The sequence below is a fragment of the Artemia franciscana genome, chromosome 16, assembly GCF_032884065.1.
Source record: "Artemia franciscana chromosome 16, ASM3288406v1, whole genome shotgun sequence".
NCBI classification, from domain to species: Eukaryota; Metazoa; Arthropoda; class Branchiopoda; order Anostraca; family Artemiidae; genus Artemia; species Artemia franciscana.
In genome coordinates this window covers 20,030,852-20,047,219 of record NC_088878.1, presented here as the reverse complement: position 1 = coordinate 20,047,219, position 16,368 = coordinate 20,030,852, and the positions used below count along the sequence as shown (strand labels likewise).

General features: G+C 35.5%; 1 protein-coding gene across 2 annotated transcripts in view; it reads left to right on the top strand.

Annotated features, from left to right (window-relative positions):
* LOC136037187 (matrix metalloproteinase-24-like) overlaps nucleotides 1-16,368 on the top strand; it is an 88,055-nt gene that overhangs the window by 23,400 nt on the left and 48,287 nt on the right. The window lies entirely within an intron of this gene.

The following is a 16,368-nucleotide window of genomic DNA, read 5'->3' as shown; positions in this document are numbered from 1 at the left end:
TTTGAATTTTCCGCATTACATTCATAATTATCTTTCTTAATTTATTCTTGTCATATACTGAAGAGTTGAACGCTTCAATTAAAAGTAAACCAGGAATCTAGAATGCCAGATCAGAAAAGAAAAACAACACACTGAAATAGGAGCAGAAATAAAGGCTCTCTGTTGTGTAGCGAACCAAAGCTACTCCCATCACTTCTTCTGCATTACTACGCTGGCAGTAGTTGTTGCTAGCAGTGGCAGATCCAGGGTTAGGGGCGTGCGCCCCCTGGCGTAGTGGTGGATTTATGTTTGGGACCACTTGCTCTGGTTTGGGTTAAGACGAAAGTTATTTTTTTTGTAATTGGTTTTAATCGTTGAGTTTTTAATAAGTTTTTAATTATCCTGACTGTTTTGTTTTCCAAACAAGTTTGAAACAAGGTTTCAGTTGCTTTGTGTGGTCTCTGTTAGATTTTACTAATGACGCATAACGCCAAAAAGTATTAGGTTAATCAAGAAAATCTGTCCGTATTACCACTAAAGCCAACTGGGAGACGAAAATCTGCATTTGATAATAACAAGGAGGGGAAATTTAAAATCCTAACTTCTTTAGGCCGTCGAAATGATATTTCAGGATTGTACTGTCACAACGGTGTGAAGCAAAATATTCACTTCTTTTTGCTGTCAAAAATTTGTTTCCGAGTCTTGCTATGGCACTGAGGCGAATAGACTGATATTATTCCTTTTTTTGGCTGTCAATTTTGGTTTTTTGGGTTTGGTATTTTTGCAAAGCAGGGTGGTTTTGGCAACATTGTTGTTTACTTTCTGTAGAAAGTAAATGTATAAGAAGTACAAAATTATTAATTTAATTTTTGGATTCTAGTGAGCAAATGGTGGCCACTTTACTGCCTATTTTTATCTAATTAAAGCTCTGCAATATATGACATATCACCTCCTCTGTTCATCCTAGAACATTAAAATGAAGGCCAAACTCTTTAGAACTTTAATAAAGGCTCGTATAAGTATATACTTAAAACTAAGTATATGAGTCGAAATACTCCTTCAAAGGTCGGAGTAATCATTTACGAAGAATAAATTTTCGAAAAATTGTTTATAGAAGAAGGCAAATAATTATGGGTTTATTTTATTCTTTTTTATCTAGCTGGTATTGATGGGACTCTGAATTCTCAGTTTGAATCAGTTGAATGGCATTCTTTTTTTTCAAACATTTACTTAAAACATGTTGATAAAAAGTTGAAACTTGAGTTAACCACGGAAACGGAATGCAAGTAGAGTATCACTTCAGGATTTTTCACCTTCTCAATACCAACCAGTCACAAAATATAGTTATGTTTTTGTATAGGGGTTGCATATATTTGTCCATAAAATTGTCTAAACTGCTATATATACCGCTGAGGATTTTTATACTTATTTTGATACACGCCATCGAATCATATTTCCACGATTAGTTGTTTATAAATCAAAAGTTTTACAAGACAATTCTCTTACTTAGTGCTAAATCTGAGTCAAATATCACATTCTTAATTTTTTGCTCAACATAATTACCGAAATTTAAAATTTGAATTGGATATATGAAAATCTAAAGATAAAAAAAATAATTAGAAATCTACCACAGCTTGAAACCCTGAGAATTTAAATCACCAATCTATACCTATCAAATACAAAAATAACAAACACATAATTATTTATTTTTTAAGGAGTGTTTCGACTCATATACTTAGTTTGAAGCACATACCTTCATGCATCTTTATTAGAGTTAATATTTTTCTGACGATTCTGGTCTTTATTCGAATATTTAAGGGTGAATAGAAGATGAAATACTAATGAAGAGCTCTAAACTGACAGGACTCCAGACTGACAGGATTAGCCATTATAAACATTCACCAAAATCAAACAGTTCGTGGTAACGAACTGTGGTAAGGAGCGACCCGGCTCAATAGTAACCAAAACTCTAAAAAATGCCAATAGTTACATCAAAAGAATCGCATTTTAATGGTGATTTCAAATATATAAGCTTCATCAAGATTAGTCTTGCCCGTCAAAAGTTATTACCCTTATAAAATTTGCCTCATTTTAAAAAATAGGGGGAAATACCCCCTAAAAGTAATACGATCTTAACGAAAATCACACTATCAGATTCAGCGTATTAGAGAACCTTATTGTAGAAGTTTCAAGCGCCTATCTTCAAAAATGTGGAATTTCGCATTTTTTGCCAGAAGACAAATCACGGATGCGAATAATGGTTACTGGGAAGTGTACAGACGTTTTCATGGGGATTGTCGGTTTGGGGGGAGAGTTGGGGGGGGGGGGTTACGTGGGAGGATCTTTCCATGGAGGAACTTCTCATGGGGGAAGATACTTTCAATGGAGGGGGCGCAGGATTTTCTAGCATTATTTAGAAAAACAATGAAAAAATAAATATGAAAAGTTTTTTCTACTGAAAGTGAGGAGCAGCATTAAAACTTAAAACGAACAGAAGTTATTACGCATATGAGGGGTTTAGCTTCTCGTAATACCTCTCTTTTTACGCTAAAGTATTTTTAGTAATTACAACTATTTATTCTACGGCCTTTGTGATTCAGGGGTCATTCTTAAGGAATTGGGACAAAATTTAAGCTTTAGTGTAAAGAGCGAGGTATCGACGAGGGGTGAGCCCCTTCATATACGCAATAAAAACATACGAATATAGAAGTTCGCTACGTAAGTTTATTCGTAAGTTACGCATATTTTTTACTTATGAAAACGTTCGTAAAAAAATAAAAGTTATAGTTGCCTTTTTAAGTAATCAAAAAACTGGAGTGCAACTAGGCCTCCTCTCTCGCTCCTTTTTTCTCAAAGTCTTCCGATTAAAACTATGAAAAAGCCATTTAGCCAAAAAAAGTTAATATGCAAATTTCGTTTTAATCATTTGTGCGCGGAGAGCCAAGATAAAAAAATGCATTAATTCAAAAACGTCCAGAAATTAAACAAAAAAATAAGTTTTTTAAATGAAAGTAAGGAGCGACATTAAAACTTAAAAAGAACAGAAATGACTCCGTATAAAGTTTTACACTAAAGTTTTTTACTGTTTTAAAATGTAGAGTTAAGAGAAAGAGTCAAACTTTAGCGTAAAGCCCCTAAGAGAAAGAGTCAAAGCCCCTTTCATATACGGAGTAATTACTTTCATTTAAAAAACTTGTTTTTTTGTGTTTAATATTGAGGTAGACATCGACCGTGTATAAATAGATATGGTGGTTGTGGAAATACAGAAATAGATTTTTATTATAAAATTGTGAATTTTGTAACTTAAGCGAAATATATAGAACTTTAAAAAGTGGAAAGATACATTACGTTGTTATGAAAAGTAAAATTTAGTAAATTTTTGAGATTTCGTCAAAGCTGACACTGTATATTAAAAAACTATATTTAAAAAGAAACAGTGATTAGTTAATGCTTTATTGCCTATACTTAAAACTTTCGTTTTAAATTTCTTCTATATATTTCTATCTCTTCATTCTGTTTTTCTCGTTACGCTCCAAAAATAACTAATATTTAATGTTTAATATATATTTTACGAATATTCAAGTTATAACTTTATCCTCATTCCCTACTCTTCATTTCTATCATAATTACTAAGCGATGCCATAAAGTTAAGTGACAGTTAAATGGTTTGACCTATGCAAATTGTCACAAAGAGTGCATGACCCCAAAAGATGTTTTAAGACCTATCTTTTTTTGACAATAAAAAGCTGAAGTCACTCGCCATAGCGGTCAGAAGTGCGAAGGCAAAAAATTATGCAGAAAAATATTAAATATTATATTTCTTTATAGATGGTTAACAGCTTTTTATGTTTTTTTTATGGCTGGGCGGGTTTTATAACTTACTGTTTTTGTATCAATATTTTTAAACCATTTTAATCTCAAGAGCTTTATTAGAACTTTAACCCTCGCCAGACTTCGGATTAAATTTACGACTGTTTCCACTACCTACTTACGACACATAATTGTCTAGGTTCCCTTTAAATTGCATGCATTTCTTTGTTCGCAAGTTTATCGAAGTAACCTATTATGCCCCCTCCCTCCCCCTAAAGAAAATCCTGGATTCTCCCCTGGTGGCTAGAATAATCATTGTAAACTATGCTTAGAAAAAAGAAGAACTTATGAAGGTAACTGGTTCTCAAAAAGCACTCCTCATTATTCAAGGTCATAACTACCGTATATAGTTTAGTTATAGAAGTCTCAAAACACAAGCGGTAAGGTCAAAGATACTAGAGATAGATCCACAGGTAGAGGTAAAACTAAAAAGTTGTATGCACCCAGGGACACCGTGTGGGGCAGAGTTGCACGGAATAGTCTCCTAAAAGTCGGAAAGTCATAAAATTTGCGCCAAAAACTCTTTTCTTCTTTTTGAAATAAAATATTGTCATCTCTGTACATGGGTAACATTAAATCTGTAATCTATTTTTGATGATAAAGGAATGTGTGTGGAACTCCAGAAAGATCGTATTTCACGAATTCTAGATATCCAGCTGTTGATTATCCAATTTGCGGCTTTTCTTACCCCCGCTGTTTCACAACCAATAACATTTATTCATTAATTTACATGAGACAAAACATACCTTATTTAACCTCCTAAAAGGTTAGATTAATGGTTGTATATATAAATAATGTCTTAAAGGGGGCCAGAACTGAACGTTACAAGAATATCAAGTTTCATTTTGGTTCTACTGAGCTGTTGATGGTTTCTAACCCCACCAGCAGGACCGTATTCAGGGGAGGTGCAAAGACGGTGGGAGCAGTGAAAATGTTCAAAGTAGAATAATCAAAGCTCAGGGTGTTTTTTTAACCGTTAAAAAAGTTTGGAAGAATAGGAAGGTAAGTCTGCAAACCAAGATTAAAATATTGGAAGGTATAGTGATGACCGTGGTCAAATATGGCTCTGAAGTATAGGCGCTCCGAAAAGCGGATGAAGATTTATTAGATGTTTTCCAGAGAAATTGTATGCGGATTGTTCTGGGCACCCGACTGATTGACCGTATTTCAAATAGTAGGCAGTAATCAAGGAGGCACACTCGTGCCTCTATAAAGAGGCGACACACGACAATGTTAAGCGATCTTCGGTTCCAGTGGTCGCAGACGGATGGGGAGGGATGCATTTCGTAGCCCGAGCTCCAACTAAGAAACCTGCAAAATTTCATCCCCCTCCAACTTTTTCTTCATGGGGAAAATCTGGCCGAAAGTTTCGACCTGTCAACCCAAGCCCCCCTTTAACGTTGTACGATCGGGCTGAAATTCACAAGTTAAGGTCCCCTAGGGCCCAGGAGCTTATCCGCGAAATTTCAGCTTGATCCGATTACTCCTTCCCTGTTTTCCAGAAACCACGCATAGCCACTTAAAATTCATTTACTTTCTTTTTCGCCACGCCTACAGGTCACATCCGACATCGGATCTGGGTGTACGAAGACTCATTCGATGCGGAATTCTCCGAGTAAGTGCCCATGAAAGTTTCGTAGGAAAATCTTAACCCCCCGAAAGTTTCGACCCTCCAACTCCCCCCCACCCCTTTTAATGTTGTCCGATCGGGCTGAAATTCACAAGTTAAGGTCCCCTACGGCCCAGGAGCTTATCCGCGAAATTTCAGCTTGATCCGATAACTCCTTCCCTGTTTTCCAGAAACCACCCATTAGCTATTTAAATTAACGGATTTCTCTCCATAAAAGCCCATGTTAATTTGAAATTTTTAAAAGCTATTGAGAAGTTATATTTATACACATGCAAGTTATTAGCTCAGTTGGTAGAGCGTGAGACTTTTAATCCTCGGGTCAAGGGTTCAAGTCCCTTACGGGCGGTTTTTTTTCACAACATCAAAAAAATTTTGATAACACCTGGACAGCTTATCATTTGAGAGATAACAGAATATTAGCTTCTTATGAGCAAAAGAAACATTTCGGTCATTCTATCTATTTTTTTTTCTATTTTATACAATGATTTAAAAGCGGGGGGGGGGTTCCTCTCCTAATTCCTGTACGAGGAGTACAGGAATTATTAAATTACATCCACCATGGATTGTAGAAAAACGTACAGAATTAATATGAAAAAAATTAAACCTGTACAAAAGAGTCTTTAAAAGCGGGGGGTTTGCCTCTCCTAATAGTCTTCTTATAGTCCTAATAGTCTAATAGTCCCATGTTAATTTTTGAAATTCTTAAAAGTTACGAATATCAACATTCAAGTACATCAAAATAATCAGCTCGGCACGGCGAGAATGACTGCAAGCATCATAAAAATCCAGCTCCATTCCAGAAAAATTTTTGATAACACCTGGACAGCTTATCATTTGAGAGATAACAGAATATTAGCTTCTTATGAGCAAAAGAAACATTTCGGTCATTCTATCTATTTTTTTTCTATTTTATACAATGATTTAAAAGCGGGGGGGGGGGGGCGGCAGCCACCCAAGTTCCTCTCCTAATTCCTGTACGAGGAGTACAGGAATTATTAAATTACATCCACCATGGATTGTAGAAAAACGTACAGAAATAATATGAAAAAAACTTCGTTTTCTTAAAGAGTTAAAGAGGCTGCGTCCCAAAGTCGAACCTTAAAACGTACAGGAATTAGAAGAGGCAGTTGGGGGGCTGCCGCCCCCCAAACCCCCAGCTTTTAAAGACTCTTTTGTACAGGTTTTTTGTTTTTTTGCTAACCCCCAGCTCTTGGCTTCGGAAAGGCCCTCTTTTAATTAACAAAAAATTGAAATGAATGAATAATGGAATAACTTCGAAAAATGTTAAACACAAGAGGACAGGAGAACCATTGCGCCGAAACTAGTAATTAGTAACAATGAAGTCCCCCCCCCAAAAAAAAAAACCTGTACAAAAGAGTCTTTAAAAGCTGGGGGTTTGGGGGGCGGCAGCCCCCCAACTGCCTCTTCTAATTCCTGTACGTTTTAAGGTTCGACTTTGGGACGCAGCCTCTTTAACTCTTTAAGAAAACGAAGTTTTTTTCATATTTATATTCTCTAAGGCCAACCCGACTTTCATACATAATGATGATAGAAGGTAATAAGCTTACCTAAGCTATGGATGTCAGGTGATTGATTTTTCTTCTAACGATAATTTCGACAGGACCTGTGCCTGTCATCATCAGGTTAATTCAAATTTCTTGCCAGAAAGTATCACCCATAAATTGAAAACTCACAAAAAACTCCACCCCTTTCCTAAAGGCCCAACCTCTTTAAGATCCACTAGGACAGCAGCCATCAACGCCTCTACCAAAATTCGGGCCATGGCACAACAATAACTCCAGGTTCGGCTCATCATTAGTGTTGTTCAGTGTTTTTAGTTTTATTTATTTAGTGATTTTACTTTCTGGCAAGAAATTTGAATTAACCTGATGATGACAGGCACAGGTCCTGTCGAAATTATCGTTAGAAGAAAAATCAATCACCTGACATCCATAGCTTAGGTAAGCTTATTACCTTCTATCATCATTAGTAGGCAGTACGAAAAATGTAGTTCAATCCCGCTTTTTAGGTCTATAATGAAAGAAAGATTGAGATGGCTAGGGCACGTTATGCGGATGAAGGATGATAGATTGCCAAAAATTGTCCTTTTCGGCCAACCGTCTAGGGCTAAACGGAAAGCAGATCGTCGTCGTCTGGTGTGGGAGGATTTTATAAAGAAAGATTTAAAGGAAATAGGAACTACCTTGGAGGGTGTAAAAAGGGAGGCTTTGAACAGATTGGGATGGAAGAGGATCGTACGTAGCTGTGTTGGCCTCAGGTGACTTGGTGCATCGGTGAGTTGTTAGTAGTAGTAGTAGTACCAAGTGTAACCCCCTTCCAAATTTTTGTCCAGTAACAAAAATCGACACAAAAAAATGTTTGATATGTTCTCTAAAAAAAACTATTGATTCTTTTGTTGGTCACTTGCACTAGGTTTTTGTGTTACTTTAACTCGCTAGAAATATTTCTTTGCGTGTCAAACTAGTCAAGAATTCAGCGTTAGGATTACCTTTTCATGGAATGATGTTTTAAAAATTGGCCTCTCGAAACCAACATCGACTCGTTGCTGGACTGTTTTAACATTTCAGTATGTTTTCTTGGTTACTAAGAAACACAGCTTAGATACCAAAATATTGGCATCTAACCTGTGCTAAGAAACGATTACGAAAAGAAATACGATTCATACAAGTCATCACCAAACTATGCTTTTAAGATGGATGATTCACATCCGGAAACTGGTTTTGAATTCCTGTATTTTCTCTCTGTCTTTCGCCGCAAAAGAGGTAACGGGAATTTTGTTTAATTGTACAAGACTCAAAATAAAAGTCGCATGATGATTCATGTGTACAAAGTACATATAATTTTAAAGAAGGCTGCGGAAAACTTCTCTTTACTTGTGGAGCCGTTTTATATGATTAGTAGCAGAGCCTGTCGGACGAGAGGTAAAAAAAAAAAAAAAAAAAAAAAAAACAGCGTATAATTTTATCTTAAACAGCTTCATAACTATAATTTTTATGTGGCAATAAACGAAAGATATTGATGTCTTCGGCTTGTGGTTAAATAAGTTGTTAAATAAAGTTGTAAAATAAAAAAACAAGTTTTTTTATTCGTTTAAACGATCAGAAATTAAATTAAAAAAACAAGTGTTATCAACTGAAAGTAAGGAACAACATTAAAACTTAAAACGAACAGAAATTATTAGGCATCTGAGGGGGTTTCCCCCTTCCCAGTCCCTCATTGTTTACGCTAAGGTTTGACTTTTTGTTCCGATTATTTAAGAATGACTCCTGACACACAAGGACCGTTTAATTAGAACAATAAGCTTTTTTACAAGTTCACAAATACTTAAGCGTTAAGAGGGAGGTACTGAGGAGGGGCAACTCTCTCGTATGCGTAATGACAACAAAAGGAAAATCTGAGAAAATTACGGTTTCGGGTATAAAACGGTTATTATTGGTTATAATAAGGTTATTATTATTTTAAAAAAAGTAAATTTAATATGCACATTTTTTTTTTATTATTCATGTACGATGAGCCAAGTTCAAAACCTGCATTAATTAAAATGCGTTCAGAAAGTAAATAAAAGCAAAAAAACAACAAAGAGAGGTAAAACTCAATGAAAAGACATCAAACGAGACTTCGGCCAGTAGAGAGAAAATATGGAAGACTTTAAACAACACAGATATTTCGCCTGAAATATTTCTTTGATGTTCTCATTGAAGTAACTCTAATAGCTTCTTTTCCCTACGTGGGTGAGTTAGGACAATTGTATTTATTAATATTGGTGGTGGATTTATTTTTTTTCAGTTTAGTGTTTTTCTTCTTATCTTTGTTTATCTTGTGCTGAAGACGCCTAGTTTACGATGTCTTTTCATTGAGTTTTATCTCTCTTTGTTGTATTTTTTTTGTCATGGCTTGCCAGTTCGGCTTTTAAAATAGAAGAAAAAACAAGTTTTTTTTTAACTGAAAGCAAAGAGCGACATTAAAACTTTTGAAATAAACTTTTTAATATAAAATAAAATTATTCCGTATATGAAACGGGCTCTCCCCTCCCCAATCCCCCGCTCTTTACGCTAAAGTTATTTTATTGTTTTAAAAAGTAGAGTGGTGAGAAAGAGTCAAACTTTAGCGTAAAAAGCGGGGCGTTAATGAGGGAACAGCCCCTTTCATATACGGAATAATTTCTGTTCGTTTTAAGTTTCAATGTCGCTTCTTACTTTCAGTTAAAAAACTTTTTTTTTAATTTTGTATTAAAAGGATAATCATTTAAGGTTTTGTTCAGTGTGAAACACGCTATTTTACAACAAGCCAACAGCTGTATCGATTGGACAAGATTTCATAATATTGGATTAATTAGTTTCGGATCTATCCAATCAACGAACCAGAATTAAAATATTACTTTGATCTTTTCTTGTGTAAGCATACTTAGAAAATAGAGAAATGTTCTTTTTTTCTAAGTATTTTGTCTATTTTCAACGTATTTTTGAATCGAATAAAATACAAAGCAATTTTAAAATATACAAATTAGGATGGCAAATAAAACTGAATCTCAGCTATAGTAACTAAAACTCTAAAAAGCGAAATTTTGATACCAATAGTTACACCAAAAGAATCACATTTTAATGCTGATTTCAAATATATAAGTTTCATCAAGTTTAGTCTTACCCATCAAAAGTTACGACCCTGAGAAAATTTGCCCTGCTTTAGAAAATAGGTGAAAACACCCCCCTAAAAGTCATAGGATCTCAACGAAAATCACACCATTAGATTCAGCGTTCCAGAGAAGCATACTGTTGAAGTTCCAAGCTCCTATCTACAAAAATGTGGAATTTTGTATTTTTTACCAGAAGACAAATCACGAATGCGTGTTTATTTGTTGTTTTTTTTTTCTTTTTCCCAGGGGTGATCATATCGACCCAGTGGCCCTAGAATTTTGAGAGATGGCTCATTCGAACGGAAATGAAGAGTTCTAGTGCTCTTTTTAAGTGACCAAAAAAATTGGATGGCACCTAGGCCCCCTCCCACGCCCCTTTTTCCCCAAAGTCGTCGGATCAAAATTCTGAGATAGCCAGTTTATTCAACATAGTCTAAAAACCTTATAACTATGTCTTTGGGGGTGATTTACTCCCCCACAGTCCCCGTGGGAGGGGCTGCAAGTTACAAATTTTGACCAGTGTTTGCATACAGTAATGGTTATTGGGAAGTGTACAGACGTTTTCAGGGGGATTATTGGTTGGGAGGGGGGTTGAGAAGAGGGGGGTTATGTGGGGGAAACTTTCCATGGAGGAATTTGTCATGGAGGAAGAAGATTTCCATAAAGAGGGCACAGTATTTTCTAGCATTATTTAAAAAAAACAATGAAAAAATAAATATGAAAGTTTTTTCAACTGAAAGTAAGGAGTTGCATTAAAACTTAAAATGAACAGAAAATATTACGCATATAAGGGGTTCACCTTCACCTAATACCTCACTCTTTACGCTAAAGTATTTTAGTAATTTCAACTATTTATTCTATGGCCTTTGTGATTCAGGGGACAAACTTTAGGCTTTCGTGTAAAGAGCGAGGTATTGACGAGCGGACGAACCCTTTCATATACGTAATAAAAACATACGAATATAGAAGCTTGTTACGTAAACTAATTCGTAAGTTACGCATATCTTTTACTAATGAAAACTCTCGTAAAAAACTAGAAGTTCTAGTTGCCTTTTTAAGTACCCAAAAAATTGGAGGGCAACTGGGCCTCCTCCCCCTCCTTTTTTCTCGAAATCATTCGATCAAAACTATGGAAAAGCCATTTAGCCAAATAAATAAATATGCAAATTTCGCTTTAATTATTCATCTGCGGAGAGCCGAAATCAAAACATGGATTAACTAAAAAAACGTTCAGAAATTAAATAAAAAAAAGTTTTTTAAACTGAAAGTAAGGAGCGACATTAAAACTTAAAACGAACAGAAATTACCCCGTATATGAAATGGGCTGTTCCCCCCTCAACGTCCTGCTCTTAATGCTAAAGTTTTTACTGTTTTAAAAAGTAGAGTTGAGAGAAAGAGTCAAACTTTAGCGCAAAGAGTAGGGCGCTGAGGAGGGAACAGCCCCTTTCATATACGGGGTAATTTCTATTCGTTTTAAGTTTTAATGTCGCTCCTTACTTTCAGTTAAAAAAATAATTTTTTTTTATTTAATTACATACCAAGAGCTTGCACGTGGAAGATACACATTAAAGAAAAGTAGCGCAGTCTGAAAGGGGCTGTGGCTGAAAATACATCGACTCACTCAAAAAAGAAAAAGAAGTAAGTTTCCAGTCTCAACGAGTACTTCTGGAATGAGGTTTTGAGATTCTTCACTATACAAGATCACAAAATAACGGGTTAAAAATTTTGCCAGAATTTTGCATGAAATAGCCAATCCGTCTGCGCCCAAATAGAATTGGGATACCCTCAATTCAAACAGTTCGTGGTAACGAACTGTAGTAAGGAGCGACCCGGCTCAATAGTAACCGAAACACTAAAAAACGGAATTTTTATAACAATAGTAACTTCAAAAGAATTGAATTTAGTGCTGATTTTAAATATATAAGTTTTATTAAATTTAGACTTGCCCATCAAAAGTTACGAGCCTGAGAAAATTTGCCTTATTTTAGAAAACAGGGGGGAACATCCCTTAAAAGTCAAAGAATTCACACCGAAAATCACATACCACAAAAGAATTCTTAACGAAAATCACACCATCAGATTCAGCGTAACAGAGAGCTCTACAGTGGAAGTTTCAGGCTCCTATATACAAAAATGTGGAATTTTGCATTTTTTGTCACAAGACAGATCACGGATGCGTGTTTATTTGTTTTTTGTTTTTTGTTGTTTTTCCCAGGGGTGATCGTATCGATACAGTGGTCCTAGAATGTCTTGTGAGTGCTCATTTTAACTGAAATTAAAAGTGTTAGTGCCCTTTTTAAGTGACTAACAAATTGAAGGACATCTAGGCCTCCTCCCACGCTCGTTTTCCCCAAAGTCACCGGATCAAAATTCTGAGATAGCCATTTTATTCAACATAGTCGAAAAACCTAATAAATATGTTTTTGGGGACGCCTTACTTCCCCACAGTCCCCGTGGGAGGGGCTGCAAGTTACAAACTTTGACCAGTGTTTACGCATAATAATGGTTATTGGGAAGTGTACAGACGCTTTCAGGGGGATTTTGTTGGTTGGAGGGAGGGGGTTTTACGGGGGGAACTTTCCATGGGGGAATTTATTATGGGGGAAGAAAATTTCCACGAAGGGGGTGCAGGATTTTTTAGTGTTTTTTTTAAAGAACAATGAAAAAATAAATATGAAAAAGTTTTTCAACTGAAAGTATGGAGCACCATTAAAACTTAAAGCGAACAGAAATTGTTACGCATGTGTGGATTTCACCTCCTCCTAATACCTCGCTCTTTACGCTAAAGTAATTTTATTAATTTCAACTATTTATTCTAAGGCCTTTGTGATTCAGGGGTCATTCTTAAGGAATTGGGACAAAATTCAAATTTTTTGTAAATAGCGAGGTATTGACGAGGGGGTGAACCCCCTCATATACGTAATAAAAACATACGAATATAGAAGTTCGTTACAAAAGTTAATTCGGAAGTTACGTATATGAATGAATGAATGACTGTATTTAAAGCCATTTTTCAGGCCATATACATACATATATAACAACAAACAAACTAAATTATGTAACAATCGACTTTCGAATAACAAGACCCTTCCGGACAAAATTTGCCACTGCTACTATATTTATTTTCGACGTCGACATCAAAGTTCCAAGAAGGGGCTCACGACCATCCACCCCAAGAAAGCTCCCTCTTAACTCATTTAGACCCTGACACCTGAAAAGAAAATGGTCTTGCCCATCAAGATCACCGCAAATTGGACAAGTATACCGCATTTCGGGGTGACACCTATTTTTCCATAATACTATGAAGAGGGAGACAGTTTGCTCTATATTTTTACTAATAAAAACGTTCGTAAAAAACTAAAAGTTCTAGTTGTCTTTTTAAATAACCAAAAAATGGGAGGGTAACTAGGCCTACTCCCCCGCTTCCTTTTTCTCTAATTTGTCCGATCAATACTATGAGAAAGCCATTTAGCCATAAAAATAAATTAATATGCAAATTTCGTTTTCATTATTCATGTGCAGTGAGCCAAAATAAAAACATGCATTATGTCAAAAACGTTCAAAAATTAAGTTAAAAAAACAAGTTTTTTTAACTGAAAGTAAGGAGCGAGATTAAAACTTAAAACGAACAGAAATTACTCCGTATATGATAGTCGCTGTTTCCTCCTTAAAGCAGTTGCAGCTATTTCTTTTTTAAGTAGAAAGTCCTTGGTCTATTTATCTGTAAGAGTAAATTCAAAATTTTTTGGTTAAAAGAAGACCTAAATGGCTTAAAAGAAGCCATGGCGCTTCAAGATGTTAAAATAAAATGTTTTTTTTTTCTAACTATTATTTTTGGTACAATAGGAACAACATTCACCTGTAGAGTGGTGAAGTTTGACCACTAGACTTTGACCATTTCTTCCAACTTTCTAATTACTCCTGTAAAATAAATTTTGATGTCCAAACTGTGTTCAATAGAGCATAATAATGTACTTACGTATTATACCGACCCCACCCAAGAAGTGAAGTTGAACCACCCATCCATACTTCATAATATGCAGAATAATTGTAGTTACCAGATTTTGTATGCAGCCCCGCTATGCTTCCTTCAACTCCCCTAATGTGCAAATATATAGCCCAAATTATATATTTTCTATCCATTCTCCCAATGCGTCTCTCTTGTTTCAACCCGTCTACCTGTAAATTTAATCAACTGTGACTAAGCAAAAACTGGAAAAAACAAGTTACAGGTGGCAAATTGCATTGGTAATATATAACTTGGGCTATACATTTGCACCTTAAGGGGTGAGGGGGGGGGGGGTAAAGTGTAGCGGGGCTGCATGCGAAATGTCTTAGCTAAAATTATTCTGCTTATTGTGAAGTAAGTTCATGTTTTCTAATTTCACTTATTGGATGGGGTCGGTATAATGCGTAGGTACCCATAATAATCTGGACTTGTCCAATAAGTATTTACAATTAATTACAGTAAGCTATTTTGAACGCAGGGTAATAAATATAACAAGCTCAGCAACTGTTTGTCAAGAGATAATTCGTTTTGCCATCTAGAGATCTTGTTGAAAAATCATAATTTAACGTAGATAAACATTTTAGAGGAATACACAATAAGATATCGTGAGCAGTGGCGTAATTTCGTCAAAATCCTTGACAAAGTTTGAGCCGCTTTTCTCAAGTCTAGTAAAAATGACAGTGAAAAATGAGCCGGTAATTACGTGTTATCTCGACCATACTCTAGAAGTTTGAACTGTTTGATCTGATTCTAACCGGTTTTTCTGCGTACGTTCTCTGATAATCAGCATAGCCAGAGTGAGATAAATTACTATGCAGGTATATTTTAATTAATATTAAATATATAGAGTTGGTTAGGTATTTAATATAATGCGTTCTGGGCGCTTTGCTTTCCATGATTCTCTGTTGTAGTTTCCATAATTGTGTTACTAAAGTGTTATATTTTCATCATATTGAGGTATATTTCACTATGATTAACTTAAATTCACTTCTTGAGTGTTGTCGGGATAACACGTAAGTACCAATGAACCATATAGTACTGTAAAGGCAAAGGTATACTAAAGAAAACTGATCTGTTTCTGAGGATACTTGAATTATGTAGGCCTAGTTTAGTTTTGTCAAGATTTTGAAGTCGCTAAATTTCAGATAGGGGGGGACTGCCCCGTAGTAAATTGCGCCCCTGATCTTGAGTGTTTATCGAGGGAAACTTTGCTCTGAAAGTAACTAAGTTCGTATAGATAATCCAAATTCTAAATGAATTTCCAAATGACAAAAATAACTTACAACTTTAGGTTTATGTTCTCTGTGAAATAGGCGATTTTTCACCAGCTTACAGCTTTGACTTGCACTTGAAGGACAAGATACTTACACCATTTGTTTTAGTTGTTCCAGATCTATTCAATCGCTGAACCAAATTCATGGTATTATCTAGGTTTCTCTTGAAAAATTAGCTAAAAAAGGAAGATTTTCCAGGAATTTTCAACATGTTTTTATTCTAAATAGTCAAAAGAAACATTTGTCTGTTACCAGGACAAGTAGTAGGCTATACGAATATCTACGACAAGTAAAGATCTTTTCCTCTGGAAGAGTCAAATACGGTTTCTTCTAAAAATGAAAATGATGATCCACAGAATTTGCAATTTTTCACATGAACGTATATATAAATTATAGATCATAAAAAAAACTTGAATATTCAATCACGCAAGTTCTTATGAGATCTTTTGGTGGTATTTTTTCAAATGCCTATAGGGTAAATAGATAAAGTCGACGATATTGAACCCGTTCTTCGAATCATCGAAGTTCGCAGACCTTACGTCGATGATCATGCCTCTTTCTGCTCAGATGCCCGTTTTTGCTTAATCAATGTGATCTTCCAGCTCACAGATTATTGTTATTTGCTTCATCAAAATGCTAAGATCTTAAAGCTCACTGCCAAACAGTACGCTGAAGAGAAAACTTTGATGACATTCTTATCGAAGTCCTTAGACCACTGATCAGAATGAAGAAAGATGTTTGAAAAAGAGCAGCTAGTAAGATCAGGTGTCCTCAGGTTTTCCTTGAGATCGTTTTCTGTCAAAAGATGTAAGATCTGAGCACTTTGATGAGTAAAAAAAACGGGCCTATTATTAGCTTGAACGGTCTCTGATGGAAACTGCAGGGTGAATCGTCAACTGTCGCCAAGTACCAGTTGAAGGAATGCTGATTAAATTTGTTGGTGGGCACGGTT